At 30.8% G+C, this 14,634-nt stretch overlaps 1 long non-coding RNA gene across 1 annotated transcript; it reads left to right on the plus strand.

The window, feature by feature from the left end:
- The first annotated feature begins 441 nt into the window (after window positions 1-441).
- On the plus strand, window positions 442-9,948 carry LOC147069100 (uncharacterized). Its single transcript, XR_015071268.1, has 2 exons — window positions 442-1,976; window positions 3,267-9,948. It is a non-coding gene; the product is annotated as an uncharacterized LOC147069100 (long non-coding RNA).
- Window positions 9,949-14,634: the final 4,686 nt, after the last annotated feature.

Below are 14,634 nucleotides of genomic sequence, written 5' to 3' on the forward strand. Positions count from 1 at the left end.
TTAAGTTCCTGGCAAGAGTGATGGCACAGTTTATGTTTGGAATAAATTTCTGCGTTATTGATCCTGTGGCGGATGTTGTGTATCTGTGGTTCCATAGCTCTATGGTATCTTCGTTTAGTTTTATTTTTGCGTAACTCAGAGGGAAGTGTGTATAGGTTAAAGGTCTTTTGTCTGTTGTGGCTTGTTTAGCGTATTTATCAGCTTCCTCGTTTTCGGCTATCCCTGTGTGACTTCTTATCCAGAAGAATCTGGGGTTTGTTCCTATCATTCGAAGCTGTGTTGACAGTGTTAAAATGTCTCTTACAAGTGGGTGTGTCGATGATGGGTTTTGGAGAGCTACCAGACTGGATTGGCTATCTGAGAATATGTTTACATAGTCGTGTCTGTGTAACTTTAATCTTTTGAGTGTCCACTCGAGAGATTCTCTGATAGCAAATTGTCATGTTACATTTTACGTAACATGGCTACATTTAAAACGCAGATATAAAAAAAAAAAATGTTAATTTAATTAACAAAATTTGGCACAACCTTGTTTAAAGTTTGTGTCAACCTTGTTTCTTAAACAATGACAGGGGCCAATCAGGTTCCTTCGCGCGTTTTTGAAAGCGTCCCATCAACAATACTTATTTCCGCCCAGAATATCATCACTCCGGGAATAGTATCAGAGCTGGACGGATGTCACTGGTTAAAGTATAGAGACAGTTTCAAAAGCAAGATGACGCCTTTTTTCTTTCGAACGAGACGACAAGGAGGCGGATTCCAACCATCATAACATAAAGCTAAGTAATTACTACATCTTAAAAGATATTCTTATGTTCCATACCAAGTAAACGATCCTCAAAGTTGTATTAAAAATTTGTTTCCGTATGTTTTTAAATTTCAATGGTTTGTGTAATTAAATAACACTATTAACGATTAAGCTGTGTTCTTATTTTTTATACTGTTATATTTAATTTGTAATTACACATATTTCAAGGCGCCCAAAAATTATAATTTAATATTTCAACGAGTTTACAAATGACATTTTATTTGAGGTAGATAAGTGATTTATAAGGCATTCTTTACACAGGGTTAAGTTGGCAGAAAGCCGAATCTAATAAGCTCTGAGATTAATTGTATTAAATATTTCAGGTTTTATCGGTTGATTTAGTTGGCACTCTATGTTTAATAATTGTGCAATACAATTGTTAAACTTCTTTTACTATTTACACATTTAACTCCCTTCACATTTTTTAATTTGACAATTGGCGCGACAACGCGTATGGCACTTTTTAGTATAAAATTTACTACACACGTGTTTCTGTTATAATAATTTTGTGTAAGGAGAGTTTTTTTTCATTTCATAAAATGTCACTGTAAATTTGTTTCGACTTTTAAACTTTGAGATGTGTTACTTGGTACAATACTTTTGAATTAATTATTACCTATTATATCGTATTATATTTTATATTATATTCCATGCTATATTTCATTTATGTTGACAATTTGCTTATTATTGTATATTACCTATTGCATGAATTTTATGTGATTCGTATTCCTTTTACGTTTTTTTGACATTCAATGCATACCTACCTACTTTATAAAAAACTTATTATAAAGTTTGTTTTGCTACATACTTTTCATTAAAACATGAAAAGTATGAAGTAAATCGATTTAAATGTTAGCTGGTTGTTAAATTGATTCAAATTTATCAAATTCGATAAGAATTAGTTAATTTTCAACTATTTTAGTATTATTATTAAATATGATATAATTACTAAATTTATGGTAATGTTCATAGCTGCCATTAAAATTTTAAAGCTATTTCCGTTAATAAGGAGGTAGCCATTTTCTGAACTAAAATTACTATGATTAGTAATATTATAATTATAAAAGCATACGCCATTTTAGTTATGAATCCAGTTCAGTTTGTGCCTTCTTACAAAACACTACAATTTGCATAGTCAATTTTGTTGTTTTATTCAAGAAATTTCACGGTGAGTACTATAATTAAATAAATCTATATTGTATTTCATAATATTCAATAATATTATGGACTATACCTAATTCTTTCTGTTACAAAAGTATTCCTATTATTACGACGTAGCCATTCTTTCTCACGCGATAAAAAACGCCGAGACATAATTTTTTTGTTGACGGCTTTATTATTTACGCATTTTGTCATATGAAACACTTTGCGCGCAAAACAATAGAATCGTTGTGTTACCTAGTGTTTCAAAACGTATTTTTTTGTTGTTTTCAATACCCGTGTCGAAATAATGCATTGACTTCAAATCACGCATTATATGTGTATATTTCTTGTAAACAAAATTATATTATGCAAACGATATTGTTGAGTTCATTGTAGAAGCATTTATATACCTACTTACATGAATTCCCGCTTGTTTTTTAGTTTTTGTTGTTAGTTGTACCTACTCGATTTGTCTTCCAAGATTTTTTGTTTGGAAAAAGATATAAATGAAGAAAAACCATTAAATTTTATCTTTGTGTTTTGGGGAAGTGATCAAACAGATATAATTTCATAGTAATCCGGTTAAATAAAGTCATATTTTTTTCAATTTCAAATCAGTCGATATATAAAAAATTCATTATTAGTTTTGTTAAAATATTTTCAGAAAAGAGAAATTAACTCGGCCATTTGCAAAACCTAAAATTTGTTAAAATGCCATTATTTCAATGGAAAATTACCAATTTGCAATGTTGCCAAATTTGTTCCATAGTACCTATATACCTACATAAATTATAAAACATTTTAGAAAGAGAAATCATAAATTTTGTTGTCTCCTTCTAAATTATCCTATGATAATTAAATTCGAAATTAGAATCTTGCAATTTGTACGTACTTATTCTCTGTATGCTATGTGGTTAGTGAGCTAGTATATAATAAATAGTAAATAATAAACCCGGCCGAATCCGACAAGTACATAGAATGTCTTGTTGCTATCCCAAACACACAAATAAGTGAGTGTTTGAGAAATAATATTTTTATTTTTGTGGATTGATTTCTTTTCATATCATAAATGTTTGGTTATTTTTTTTAAGATATGGGAATGATTTATAATCTTGTTTCAAGATAAAGGAGTATTTATATGTTTTTTTTAAAGCAAAAAATGCCTATCTAAACAAATTCAAATTATTTAAAGTTAACTTCTAATAAATTTTTTTTTTGTAAATTTATATTGTTTTAGTGTTTTTGAAATTAATGATTTAAAACTCGTTATTTTTTACAAATCACTGAAAAACGCTATGCCAAATACTGTTTTCAGATTTTTTCAACTGTTCGTATTGTGATTGATGAGACAACGAGATCATCGACATCGATACTACAACTACTTCTTTACTTCACTTCACTTCTACATTTCTCTGCACTGATTGGATCTTCGATCTTGAAGAGAAAATCTACATTTCTCAGCAGAACTGGATGAAAAATAACTGAAAAAGCTAAGTAAATTGAAATAGAATTGATTGGAATTGTTTTTATTGAACTTTTAGTAATCCTATAATAAATTTTTTTTTTCTTCTTCTCAACATTAAAAGTACTTACTCATTTTTTAAAATAAATTAATAAAATTACCAAGCAAAATAATATTTGTTTGTTTAATTATTGATAGTTTTACAATCTATTTTTTTTTTTATGATTCACATTTGAAATTTTCAAGTGTTGTGATTTTAATTCTATATTGAAATTCATTTAACGTCCATTGGTCATTTAAACAATTTCAACAAATTTTATTAATGTAGTAGTAAATAAATTGTAATTTTCAGCTTATATACCTACTTAATAATTGACAACCAGCGAAATATTTTAATTTTTTGTGTATGAACCAATTTTATTCAATATTTTTGAATAGGTTTGTCCAAGCTGTTGTGAAACGAAGAGTTTCACAGCTATATTTTATAATATTGTACATATATTCAGTACAATAAATGATTTGGTTTTACTTTAGAGTGTATACTAAATTAAAAAATTCTGGTTTAACAATTAATTTTAAGAAATCCGAATTTTGTAAATCAGAATTAAAATTTTTGGGTTATATTGTAAATGAAAAAGGTTTGCAGTGCGATCCTATTAAATTAGATTGTGTTAAGAATTTTCCAATACCCAAGTCTTCGAAAGATATTAAATCATTTGTTGGTTTATGTAGTTATTATCGAAGATTTATAAATAATTTTTCTACTATTTCTGCACCTTTAACTAAACTAACTGGTATAAAAGGTGGTATTTCTAATTTTAAATGGTCACCAGATGCACAATTAGCATTTGAGTCACTAAAACAGGCACTTATAACAGCACCTGTTCTTGCTTGTCCAAATTTTGGATTGGAGTTTTCTTTACATACTGATGCAAGTAATTACGGACCTGTGCGTTATTGTCACAAAAAGGCAATACACATGGAAGACTTGCAATTAAAATTATCAAAATATCATATTATTAATATTATATAAACGGACCTGTGCGTTATTGTCATCACAAGACAATACACATGGAAGACTTGCAATTAAAATTATCCAAATACCTATCGTATTAATATTATATAAACCCGGACCTGTGCGTTTTTGTCACCAAAAGACAATACACATGGAAGACTTGCAATTAAAATTATCCAAATATCTATTAATATTATATAATATATCCTTATCTACTAATATTATATCTATCTATATATTAATATTATTATTTTATAATTTGATTTGTAAACTTTCTGTTTACAAACAATTTCCATAGATTTGATTGGACCTTTTCCAAGGGCAATTAATGGTTCTACGTTTATTCTTTCAATCGTAGACGTTTTTTTCAAAATTTGTATGGCTAAAAGCTTTGAAAAAGGCTACTTCAAAACCTATAATTAATTTTTTAGAATCTGAAGTATTTTTAAAATATGGCGTACCTCATACAATAATCACCGATAATGGAAGACAATTCATTTCCAAAGAATTTAAGAGTTTTCTATTAAAATTTCATGTTCCCAAACTTTTTCTAAACGCGTACTATTCACCACAAAGTAACACAGTGGAAAGGTATAATCAATCTATAAATACATTATTAGCCATTCTCGTAGGTAAGAATCAACGTTTATGGGCAGATAATTTACTTCATGTTCAAACAGCACTTAACGCTACTGTCAATTTAGCAACTAAATATACGCCATTTTTTCTTATGCACGGCAGAGAAATCATTCTTGATGGAAGATTTCATTTTCCACATCAAATTCCTGATAATTTAAATTCTGCTCAACCTATTTCTATTGATTATAATAACTTCAGTAATAAATTAATAGAACTTCCTATTATTTTTGATATTGTTCAGGAGCAATTATTTAATAATTTCAATAACGATGCAAAACGTTATAATTTAAGAAAAAAATCTGTTCAATATAATACTGGTGACATTGTTTACCGTAAAAACTTCATTCAATCGAGAGCTATAGATTTCTTTTCGTCGAAATTAGCACCTCGCTTTGTTAAAAATATAGTACTTAAAAAGATTTCACCTGTAATGTATATTCTGGGAGATATGAATTTAAAACCACTTGGAAAATTCCACATAAAAGATATTAAAAAAAGTATTTAATTGTTAATTTAACTCTAAAGAATTAATGATTGAATACATTAATTAATGATTTAAACTATTTAAATTAAATGAACTTACTTACTTTAATAAGAAAGTTATTTATTCCTTTCTATTCAATAAAAGGGGTAACTCTATACATTGTATAGACACTTATTTTTAGATTCATTTTTAATACAAGTAATTTTGTATTACTAACAATTCTTTGTGTATGTATTGATGTCAAAGACTAAAAGTCTGTCTATTAAACAAAACTGTCATTCTTGTTGTAATAATCGTTGCGCTTTGCAACAATTACCTTATCATTTCTCCGTTATTCAATATATTATAGAAACTCCTTAATATTGTATAACTCTAATTAAATAAATCTTCTATGTAAATTGTTTAAACTGTTTTAAACTACATATTTTTGTTTTTTTATTCAAGGTTGATAATGTCGATCCTGAAGTACTATGAATGAAGTACAGTCTACTTGTGGAATTCAAGGCGGCAGCTTTCCGGCGCTTTGACTGTGGAATTGCAACCTGATACAAATTGTTGTCCTAAAAAATGGTATACTTTGCTTAATGAATGTATAAAAAACACTTATAAAATAATGTATTTCAGTATATTGACAGGTATCGGTTTTAATTGCTTGGTTGTAGTTGTTGAGAGGTTTTCTGCGTGGATTCTGACAGGTACGATTGTCAATTTTTTGTTTTGTATTAACAATACTGTTATAATCCTAATATTGTTTGGATTATTTCTATAACTTACATTATATTCTGAGAGAAAGGTTTAATTTTGCTTATGGGTTAATTTTCTTTATATTTTTAATACTGCTAAAAGTTTTTTTTTGAGAGTAGAGAGCTTGATGAAGTTATCTAGATTCATGGGTATTTTTTTTTTTCTCTTTTTTCTCGTTCATGGTGATAATTTCTAGTTATTTAACCTTATTGAACGAGGTTATACAATTTCTCTTCTGTAGCTCGGCATGTCGGATAGACTGGTGTAACTTATGTTAGCCAGCGCCTTCGTGTATTTTTTATGGATTGTTTGTTAGCTTATGAAATCGCGAAAATTTTATTAAGTTGCAACGATTCTATTTCTTACCATTGAGTTGCGAACATAGAGAGGGGATTCTTTACTCAATGGGGCATATATTACGTGATCTCACGGTATGCTATTTTTTTCGAGCTCAGAATAGGAAACAAGCCTGGGAATTGGTCACTAAATTAAGTTCTTACTCGAAATGTTTTTATTGTAAAAAGGCATGGTAGAGGCTCGAATGCTTCTTATTTTGTGTCACTAAATTCGTTCTTTGCAAAGAGGTAACAACATGACAAAGTGTTTGTTGCTTCGAATTTCGCTGGTGGAGTTCAAAAACTTAATTACAAATTAACTTCGGACGTTTAATGTAATGTTTTTGATTATTTTTGTGGGTTCAGATGATATTTTCATAGCTTTCTTTTTTTTTAATTTCTTTGTTAATTATACCTTCCGATCGATCCAGCAACTTTGCTGAATTATTTAGTTAAAGCAGTTGAATCTAAAGGAGGAATATAAAAGACTTTGAGATTGTTTTTGTGTTTGGATTGATCTTGGCTTAACTAACCGGTGGAGCAATAAAAGATGATGAATAGAAGCAGCAGATGATGTATGAAAGTGCTGAAATTGTATGGTATGTTAGAATAGTGTAGTCATGAAGACTGGGCCATAGTTAGGGATGTCCGAGCCAATTAAAACTGGAAACATTATTATTGATTAATTTTTGTATGTATAATAACTTCGGTGAAGGTTTTGTTTTGTCGTGTCATGCGAATATCATGATAATTTTATTAGTCGTAGAATGTCTAATCGTTTAGGAAATGTTGTTCGATGCTATTGAGAGTAACTGAACCATTCATTGCGTTAATCCCGGTAAATGACACAAAAGACCACAAACTCATCTAAATATTTTGTTGCTATGTTAACTATTAATTATAAATGTACGGACAGCTTGCTGAATGGTAAGTTAGTATATACCGTCGAGTTGAAAACCCTAAGTCGAGTTATTCCTATCACTAAATATATGGGCGTTCTTTTTTTTCATATTTTCGAATTTCTCTTTAAATATTTTACAAGTGTAAATGTTTATAAATTACAAGTTGGTACTGGATTGTGTTCTTTTTGTAGCCTGTAATTGCCTTCTGGGACCTGGAGCGAAGGGAATATCAGTTTAGTACTTGCTTAATCTTCTCAGACACCCATATGTTTGGTACCTTTCTCAGAATTTCTATTGAATTAACCCTGTTGAATTTTATCGTGCTTTTTTCTCTAACAAATGTATATTCATAATGAATAGTCATATTTTACACGTTGATTCGCAGTTGTTTTCAAATAAATACTTAATCAATATGAATGTAAACATATTGATTTCTCTTAATTGTGCATAATAATTAATTATTGTATAATTTTTCTTCTTACAATTGTAATTTGATGATATTTAACCTGTAAATTAATATGGTTAAAAGTAAAATATTTCTTATTAAATTAAATTACAATGCAACAGGAATGATCGTAAAACTTAAATGTCTCTTTAAAAAATAATTTATAGTATAATTCTATAAATTAAAATTTTCTTTTCATCCAATATAACTTGGATTGTATAAAGTTATTGTAATTTTTTTGTTCTTATTGTCAATAATAATGTATATTATAATGGTATAGCATGGAAGCAACTTAATCTCTAAATCTTTTAACTTTATTTCCATTATTATGATGATATAGTATGGAAATATCTCTTAATTTTGTTACCATTATTTGAATGATATTTAAATGGAAGCAACTATTGTCTATTGAATTTTATTACCAGTATTTAAAATGATGATATTTAAATGGTATTAAATAGTATTTCTATATTTTATTACCAATGTTCAAATAGTATTAAATAACTATTATTTCTTGATTTTATTACCGATATTTAAATGGAATATCGTGGTAATTATAATTATAACTCAAAAAGGTATTGTTTGATAAGATTGTGGCGCTTTTTTCAATTTTTAGGCGTTCTTTTCATAGAACTACCATAAATCGCCACAATTTTGTTATAACAACCACATATTACTAATGATAATGGAATTCTAATTATCCAAAAAATGTTATCACTATATATATAAATAAATTTCTGTAATTTAAGTAAATGATTGTGGATTTCTTGTTCAAATTTGTTGGCGTACTTTCCAAAAGTACTACCGTAACTTTCCACAATTCTTTATTTTATTATAATACTATGTTTACTATGATATGTTATCACCTAAAATGACTGATTAACAATAAGTATTCCGCTTTTGTTATAAAAGAAAAATGTTTAAGATTGTTTCTTTTTCAAATTTTTGCATAATTAACTATATTTACAATTTTCCTCTAAATTTTACCCTATTTTAAAAATTTTGTTTGTACTTGCATGTACATTTTTATAACCTGATTTATATGTGATTATTAATTATAATTGTATATCTGTTTTCTTCGATTGGTATGGTACATAAGAGTATGGTATAATATATAATTTTTAAACAACTTTTTCGACGACGAGAAGAATAAATATAATTTCAAGTTCAGTGCAAGTGTAGATAGTTCCTATTGAAGGAAAGAAAGTGAAACCTTAGCTAGTTCTAAACAAGAATGAAAAGCGAAGACCTGAAGGATGACACGATCTTCTCCGATGTACGACACAATCTTCTCCGATGTACAAAATGATCTTCTTTTGAAGGACAACACTACCTTCCTTTGATGGACAAAACTATGCTGAGTCACTACATTATTCTAACAATCTGTTGGATACTGCTTCCACATGAGGTGCCTGCGACTACTGTCGACTGACTTTGGACACCCTGGGGAGGAGTTCCAGATTTTTCATCTATTGCGGAACGAGGGTATTGTCATGTTACATTTTACGTAACATGGCTACATTTAAAACGCAGATATAAAAAAAAAAAATGTTAATTTAATTAACAAAATTTGGCACAACCTTGTTTAAAGTTTGTGTCAACCTTGTTTCTTAAACAATGACAGGGGCCAATCAGGTTCCTTCGCGCGTTTTTGAAAGCGTCCCATCAACAATACTTATTTCCGCCCAGAATATCATCACTCCGGGAATAGTATCAGAGCTGGACGGATGTCACTGGTTAAAGTATAGAGACAGTTTCAAAAGCAAGATGACGCCTTTTTTCTTTCGAACGAGACGACAAGGAGGCGGATTCCAACCATCATAACATAAAGCTAAGTAATTACTACATCTTAAAAGATATTCTTATGTTCCATACCAAGTAAACGATCCTCAAAGTTGTATTAAAAATTTGTTTCCGTATGTTTTTAAATTTCAATGGTTTGTGTAATTAAATAACACTATTAACGATTAAGCTGTGTTCTTATTTTTTATACTGTTATATTTAATTTGTAATTACACATATTTCAAGGCGCCCAAAAATTATAATTTAATATTTCAACGAGTTTACAAATGACATTTTATTTGAGGTAGATAAGTGATTTATAAGGCATTCTTTACACAGGGTTAAGTTGGCAGAAAGCCGAATCTAATAAGCTCTGAGATTAATTGTATTAAATATTTCAGGTTTTATCGGTTGATTTAGTTGGCACTCTATGTTTAATAATTGTGCAATACAATTGTTAAACTTCTTTTACTATCATTCAAACTATATACATTTATACACCTTTTTCCATTTTTCCTTAATTTGACAAAATATTTCTGCTTGGAAAACAGTGCAGAAGCTTTCGAGCTTAAATTTTCGGGGTGTTATTAATGTTCCATTTTCGTAGGCTACAAAAGCTGCCCCTACTTTGTTATCGATTAGACTGCCATCTGTGTAGATCTCCAATCCTGTGATGTGGTATTTTGTTTTAGTGTCTTCGTCAACTGTTCCTATGTGTTCTATATTTTCTAGATGTCTGTTGCCAGGATGTGGAAGTTGTGTGTAGTGTATTTTGTTTTCGTATGTTCTGTCTGTAGTTAAGTGTCGGGGAAGTATGTGGCTTGTTTTAACTTGGTATATTCCTGTAAGTTCTTGTATTTTTATATCTATTGGCGCTATTCCTGCCAGGGCTTGTGCTGACGTTAGCGATATTGTGCGATATCCCTTGCAAATTGATATTGCGAAAGGTCTTTGCGCGGAATTCAGTCTTTTTTGGATCGACTTTCTGTGAGTTGCTTTATTCCAGACCGATGCCGCGTAAGTTAAGGTTGGCTCCACAGCTCCATGATATATAATTTTTAAAACTTCAGGAGACGCCCCTCAAGTGGCTCTTGCTGTTTTTAAAAAGAATTTTCCCATTTGAGCTGCTTTCTTACATATGTAGTCGACGTGTTTCGCCCAATTGATGTGCCTGTCTAGTATTATGCCAAGAATTTTAAAGGAATCGACCAACTCTTTCGGTTTTCCTTTCCACTGGATTTCTGGTGTTCGTATTTTCCTTTTGTTGATAAACATTATATTTGTCTTATTATCTGAGAAGGTTAGTTTTACGTCTTCACCCCATGAGTTTACTTTTTGAAGCACGCTATTGGTTTTTAATTCCAGTTCGTCGGTGTCTTTTGCTGCTATCAATATTAACACATCGTCAGCAAAGGCTTGTATGTGTGTATTGTGGGGTAAGAGTATTGTTAATAGACTGTCTAAGGCGATATTCCATAGTGTTGGGCCACAAGTTGAGCCTTGGATGCAACCTTGGGTTTGGTCTTGTTTTATTTCTTCGTCTGCATACTTTAGTTTTACTTCCCTATCTTGTAGATAACTGCAAAACAGTTTGTACAAGTTAGGCGGTGTTGACTTGATTGCAAGGGCGTTTTTTATGTGTGGCCACCATGCGTTATCAAATGCACCTTGAATGTCTAGGGAAATTGCTATGAGTGATTCTTTCAATTCGAGATGCGTTGAGATTATGTGTACGGCTTTGTTTAGTGCGTGTTCTGTTGATGTTTGAGGCGTAAAGCCAAACTGTTTAGTGCTCAATTTGTTGTTTTTTGTAAGATGCCAGTGCACTCTCTGAATTGCTAGTTTTTCTAGCACTTTTCCGAAAACGGGAAGGAGGCCGATAGGCCTGTACGATTTTGTGTCCATAGCATCTTTCCCAGGCTTAGGAACGGCCTTAATGATCGCTATTTTCCAGGATTTCGGGAAGTGAACGAGTGTCAGACATTTATTGTATAGTAGTAGAATTTCTTCAGGGAAGTTTTTTGCGAAATTTTGGCAGATATCTAATGTGAGGTTGTCGTGTCCAGGTGCCTTTTTTGGAGTCATATTCTGTAAGGCGGATAGAATCTCAGTAAGTGTGAATTGGATATCATCCTCTCCGGCCGGAATATGGTTGTCTGATGTGTATCTGATGTAGTGTTGAATCGGTGTATCTGTTGTTGGATCATCGTATGGAAAGAATTTTTCCATTAGGGCTTTTGCAGAGTCTTTTGCGGATGAGTGCTTTACTCCCTCTGTAGTAAGTGTCGATTGAATATTGCTGGCATTAGTTTTTTTTGTTATTTTGTATAGCGAAGACCATGCTGTCATTGGCGTCTGAGATTCATAAAATAATTTAGCGCTTTTAATTTTTGCTTCCTCAATGGCTGTTTTGTATGCTTCTCTTTTGTCGATATAGTCAGTGAGCTTTTGTGGTCGCATGATGTCACTTGAGTTCTGTAATTTCCGTTTTGATCTGAGAGTTATTCTTTTCATTTTTGTTAATTCAGCGTTCCACCAGATTGGATTTTTCCTGATATTATGTTGCGTTTTTGTGGGAGTATTTTATGGCATGCGATAGAGATTGCCGAGGTGACCGTTTCCACTGCAGTGTCGAGTTCAGGAGTTGTATGTATGTTTTCAAGGAACTGTTTATCTATGTTAAACTCGGCCATGTTTTCCCTTGTCAATTCATTTATTTTTCTCCAGTCGGTTTTTTCATTTGTTATAAAAATGCGTGTTGAGTCGGTCATGGGTGAGAGTACGCTAATTGTATTATTCCAAGTAAAGGTGGTTGGGTTGTGGTCTGAGATGGGGTTGTGTTGGTCTTCTACTGTCCAGTTAGCAATTTTGTGTGTTGTGTTTGGTGGTTCATATTTGCATATAAACAATGTTTTGAAGAGGTTATGATTGTGGAGATATCGAAACAGAACCAACGTACAAGCATGCGAAGTAAGTAATTATTTATGTATATTTATTACAGTATTAAAAAAATTTTAGATATTCGAAATATACTTGTGTGGAATGATAACTCAATTTTATCAAAACTTATCCTCTTTTACCATTCATTCATGGACAGCCTGCGGTTGACAGCGTTTGAAAGGTTATAGGGAACAAGCGTCGAAATATGAAAACTCAATTTTATCAAAACTTATCCTCTTTTACCTTTCATTCATGGACAGCCTGCGGTTGACAGCGTTTGAAAGGTAATAGGGAACAAGCGTCGAAATATGAAAACTCAATTTTATCAAAACTTATCCTCTTTTACCTTTCATTCATGGACAGCCTTGAAAGGAAAATATATTTTGACAATAGCAAAATGAATTAGGTATGTACCTAGGTACCTACTTACTTACCTAAAGCATCATTTTTGATTTAAAATGAATTTATATTTTGAGAATACTGGATTTGTTAAGATAAAATATTACCTATATAAAAATAATTACAAGATAAAAAAGAACTTTATATATACAACGTTTTTAAATTCTGTTGAACCATATCAACTTGACTTGACTAGCTTAAACGATTTAAAAAAAATTGTAAGTACTTGACAATATGTCATAATGATTTCAATAGTAAGGCACGTATATATTAATAATTTAGTTGCTAGGACCCCAGACCCCTAGCAACCGATAATGGTGTCGAAATAACTTTTCATACAAAACAGAATTAACTGAAAATGAATTCAATTCTACTTAAAGGGCTAAAAGTATTAAAAGAATGCATTGGCATCGTGTTCTGATATATTCTAAAAGTTTCAAATGTCTAGCTAGTCGGGAAATTAGTTAAAAATCGATTGCAAGATTTGTACCGGACAAAGTATCACCGGACAAATAAGAATACAAGCTAAGAAAAACGTTGTAAAAACAACCGAACTGTTTATTTAAAAACACATTTAATAGGTATTAAACTATCACATAGGTACATATGGAAATTTAATAGTTTGTATGTTTTTTATGCACCGTTAAGCTAGTTTTATTTACACATGAAAAAGAACATCCATTACATAGAACTCCATTTCATCAAAACTGTCGCTTATTCCTTTAAGCCTTTCATACGTCGACGGCGTGTGAAAGGCTATCGGGAATAACCGACAAAATACAAAATGTTCAAAAGTTAAGAATTTTGGAAAAAAAATCATTCTAAATCACCCAATGGTTCGATTTTTAAAATTTGCACTTTTATAAGGTCCTGAAGATTGTGTCTAAGTGGTGGTGTTCATACTTTTTAAAAATATGACTCAATTTAAGAATTAGTGTCGCTTATGCAATTCGGTCACAAAAATAGAATCAGAAAAAGGGGTCTAACTGAAAATTATAATAGCCGTACTGAGAAGTAAGAAGCAGATATTACGTTTCATATGTAGGTAAGTTTACACATAATTATATGTGTGTGATAGTTTATTTGTAAGTATATTATTACTTATATATTTTAATATCAAATGATGAAGTTTTTTTTACTAATAGCTTTAATTATGGATCTCTGTGTCTAATGGCAGTGGCGAGGAGTGGAGGTAGGCTGTTGAGATGCAACATAAATAGTGCGCACTATACTTTTTGTCAGTCATAATTATTTGTTTTCATTGAACTAAGAATACAGGCAGATGGTGCTGTTAGTTTTTTAAATTCAATTAAGCCCTGCCTTCTCCAAACCATTATAGTTCAGGTGTGCTATGCGCGACCCGACGAAAATGGTGCACTCGTTTACAGTCGTATTTATTTATTTTCGTTGAATTAAGAATACATCCTATTAATACTTTGGACGCTGAAGACGCACCTGGCGCGTAATGACCAGGCGGCCGATCGATGTAATTAACGTGCATTTTAAAGGTGGTAATAAAAAATCATTAGAAAGACA

Source organism: Rhyacophila brunnea, unplaced genomic scaffold (assembly GCF_057557595.1).
Source record: "Rhyacophila brunnea isolate RB1 unplaced genomic scaffold, BYU_Rbru_1.0 scaffold_24, whole genome shotgun sequence".
In the NCBI taxonomy this organism is placed as follows: domain Eukaryota; kingdom Metazoa; phylum Arthropoda; class Insecta; order Trichoptera; family Rhyacophilidae; genus Rhyacophila; species Rhyacophila brunnea.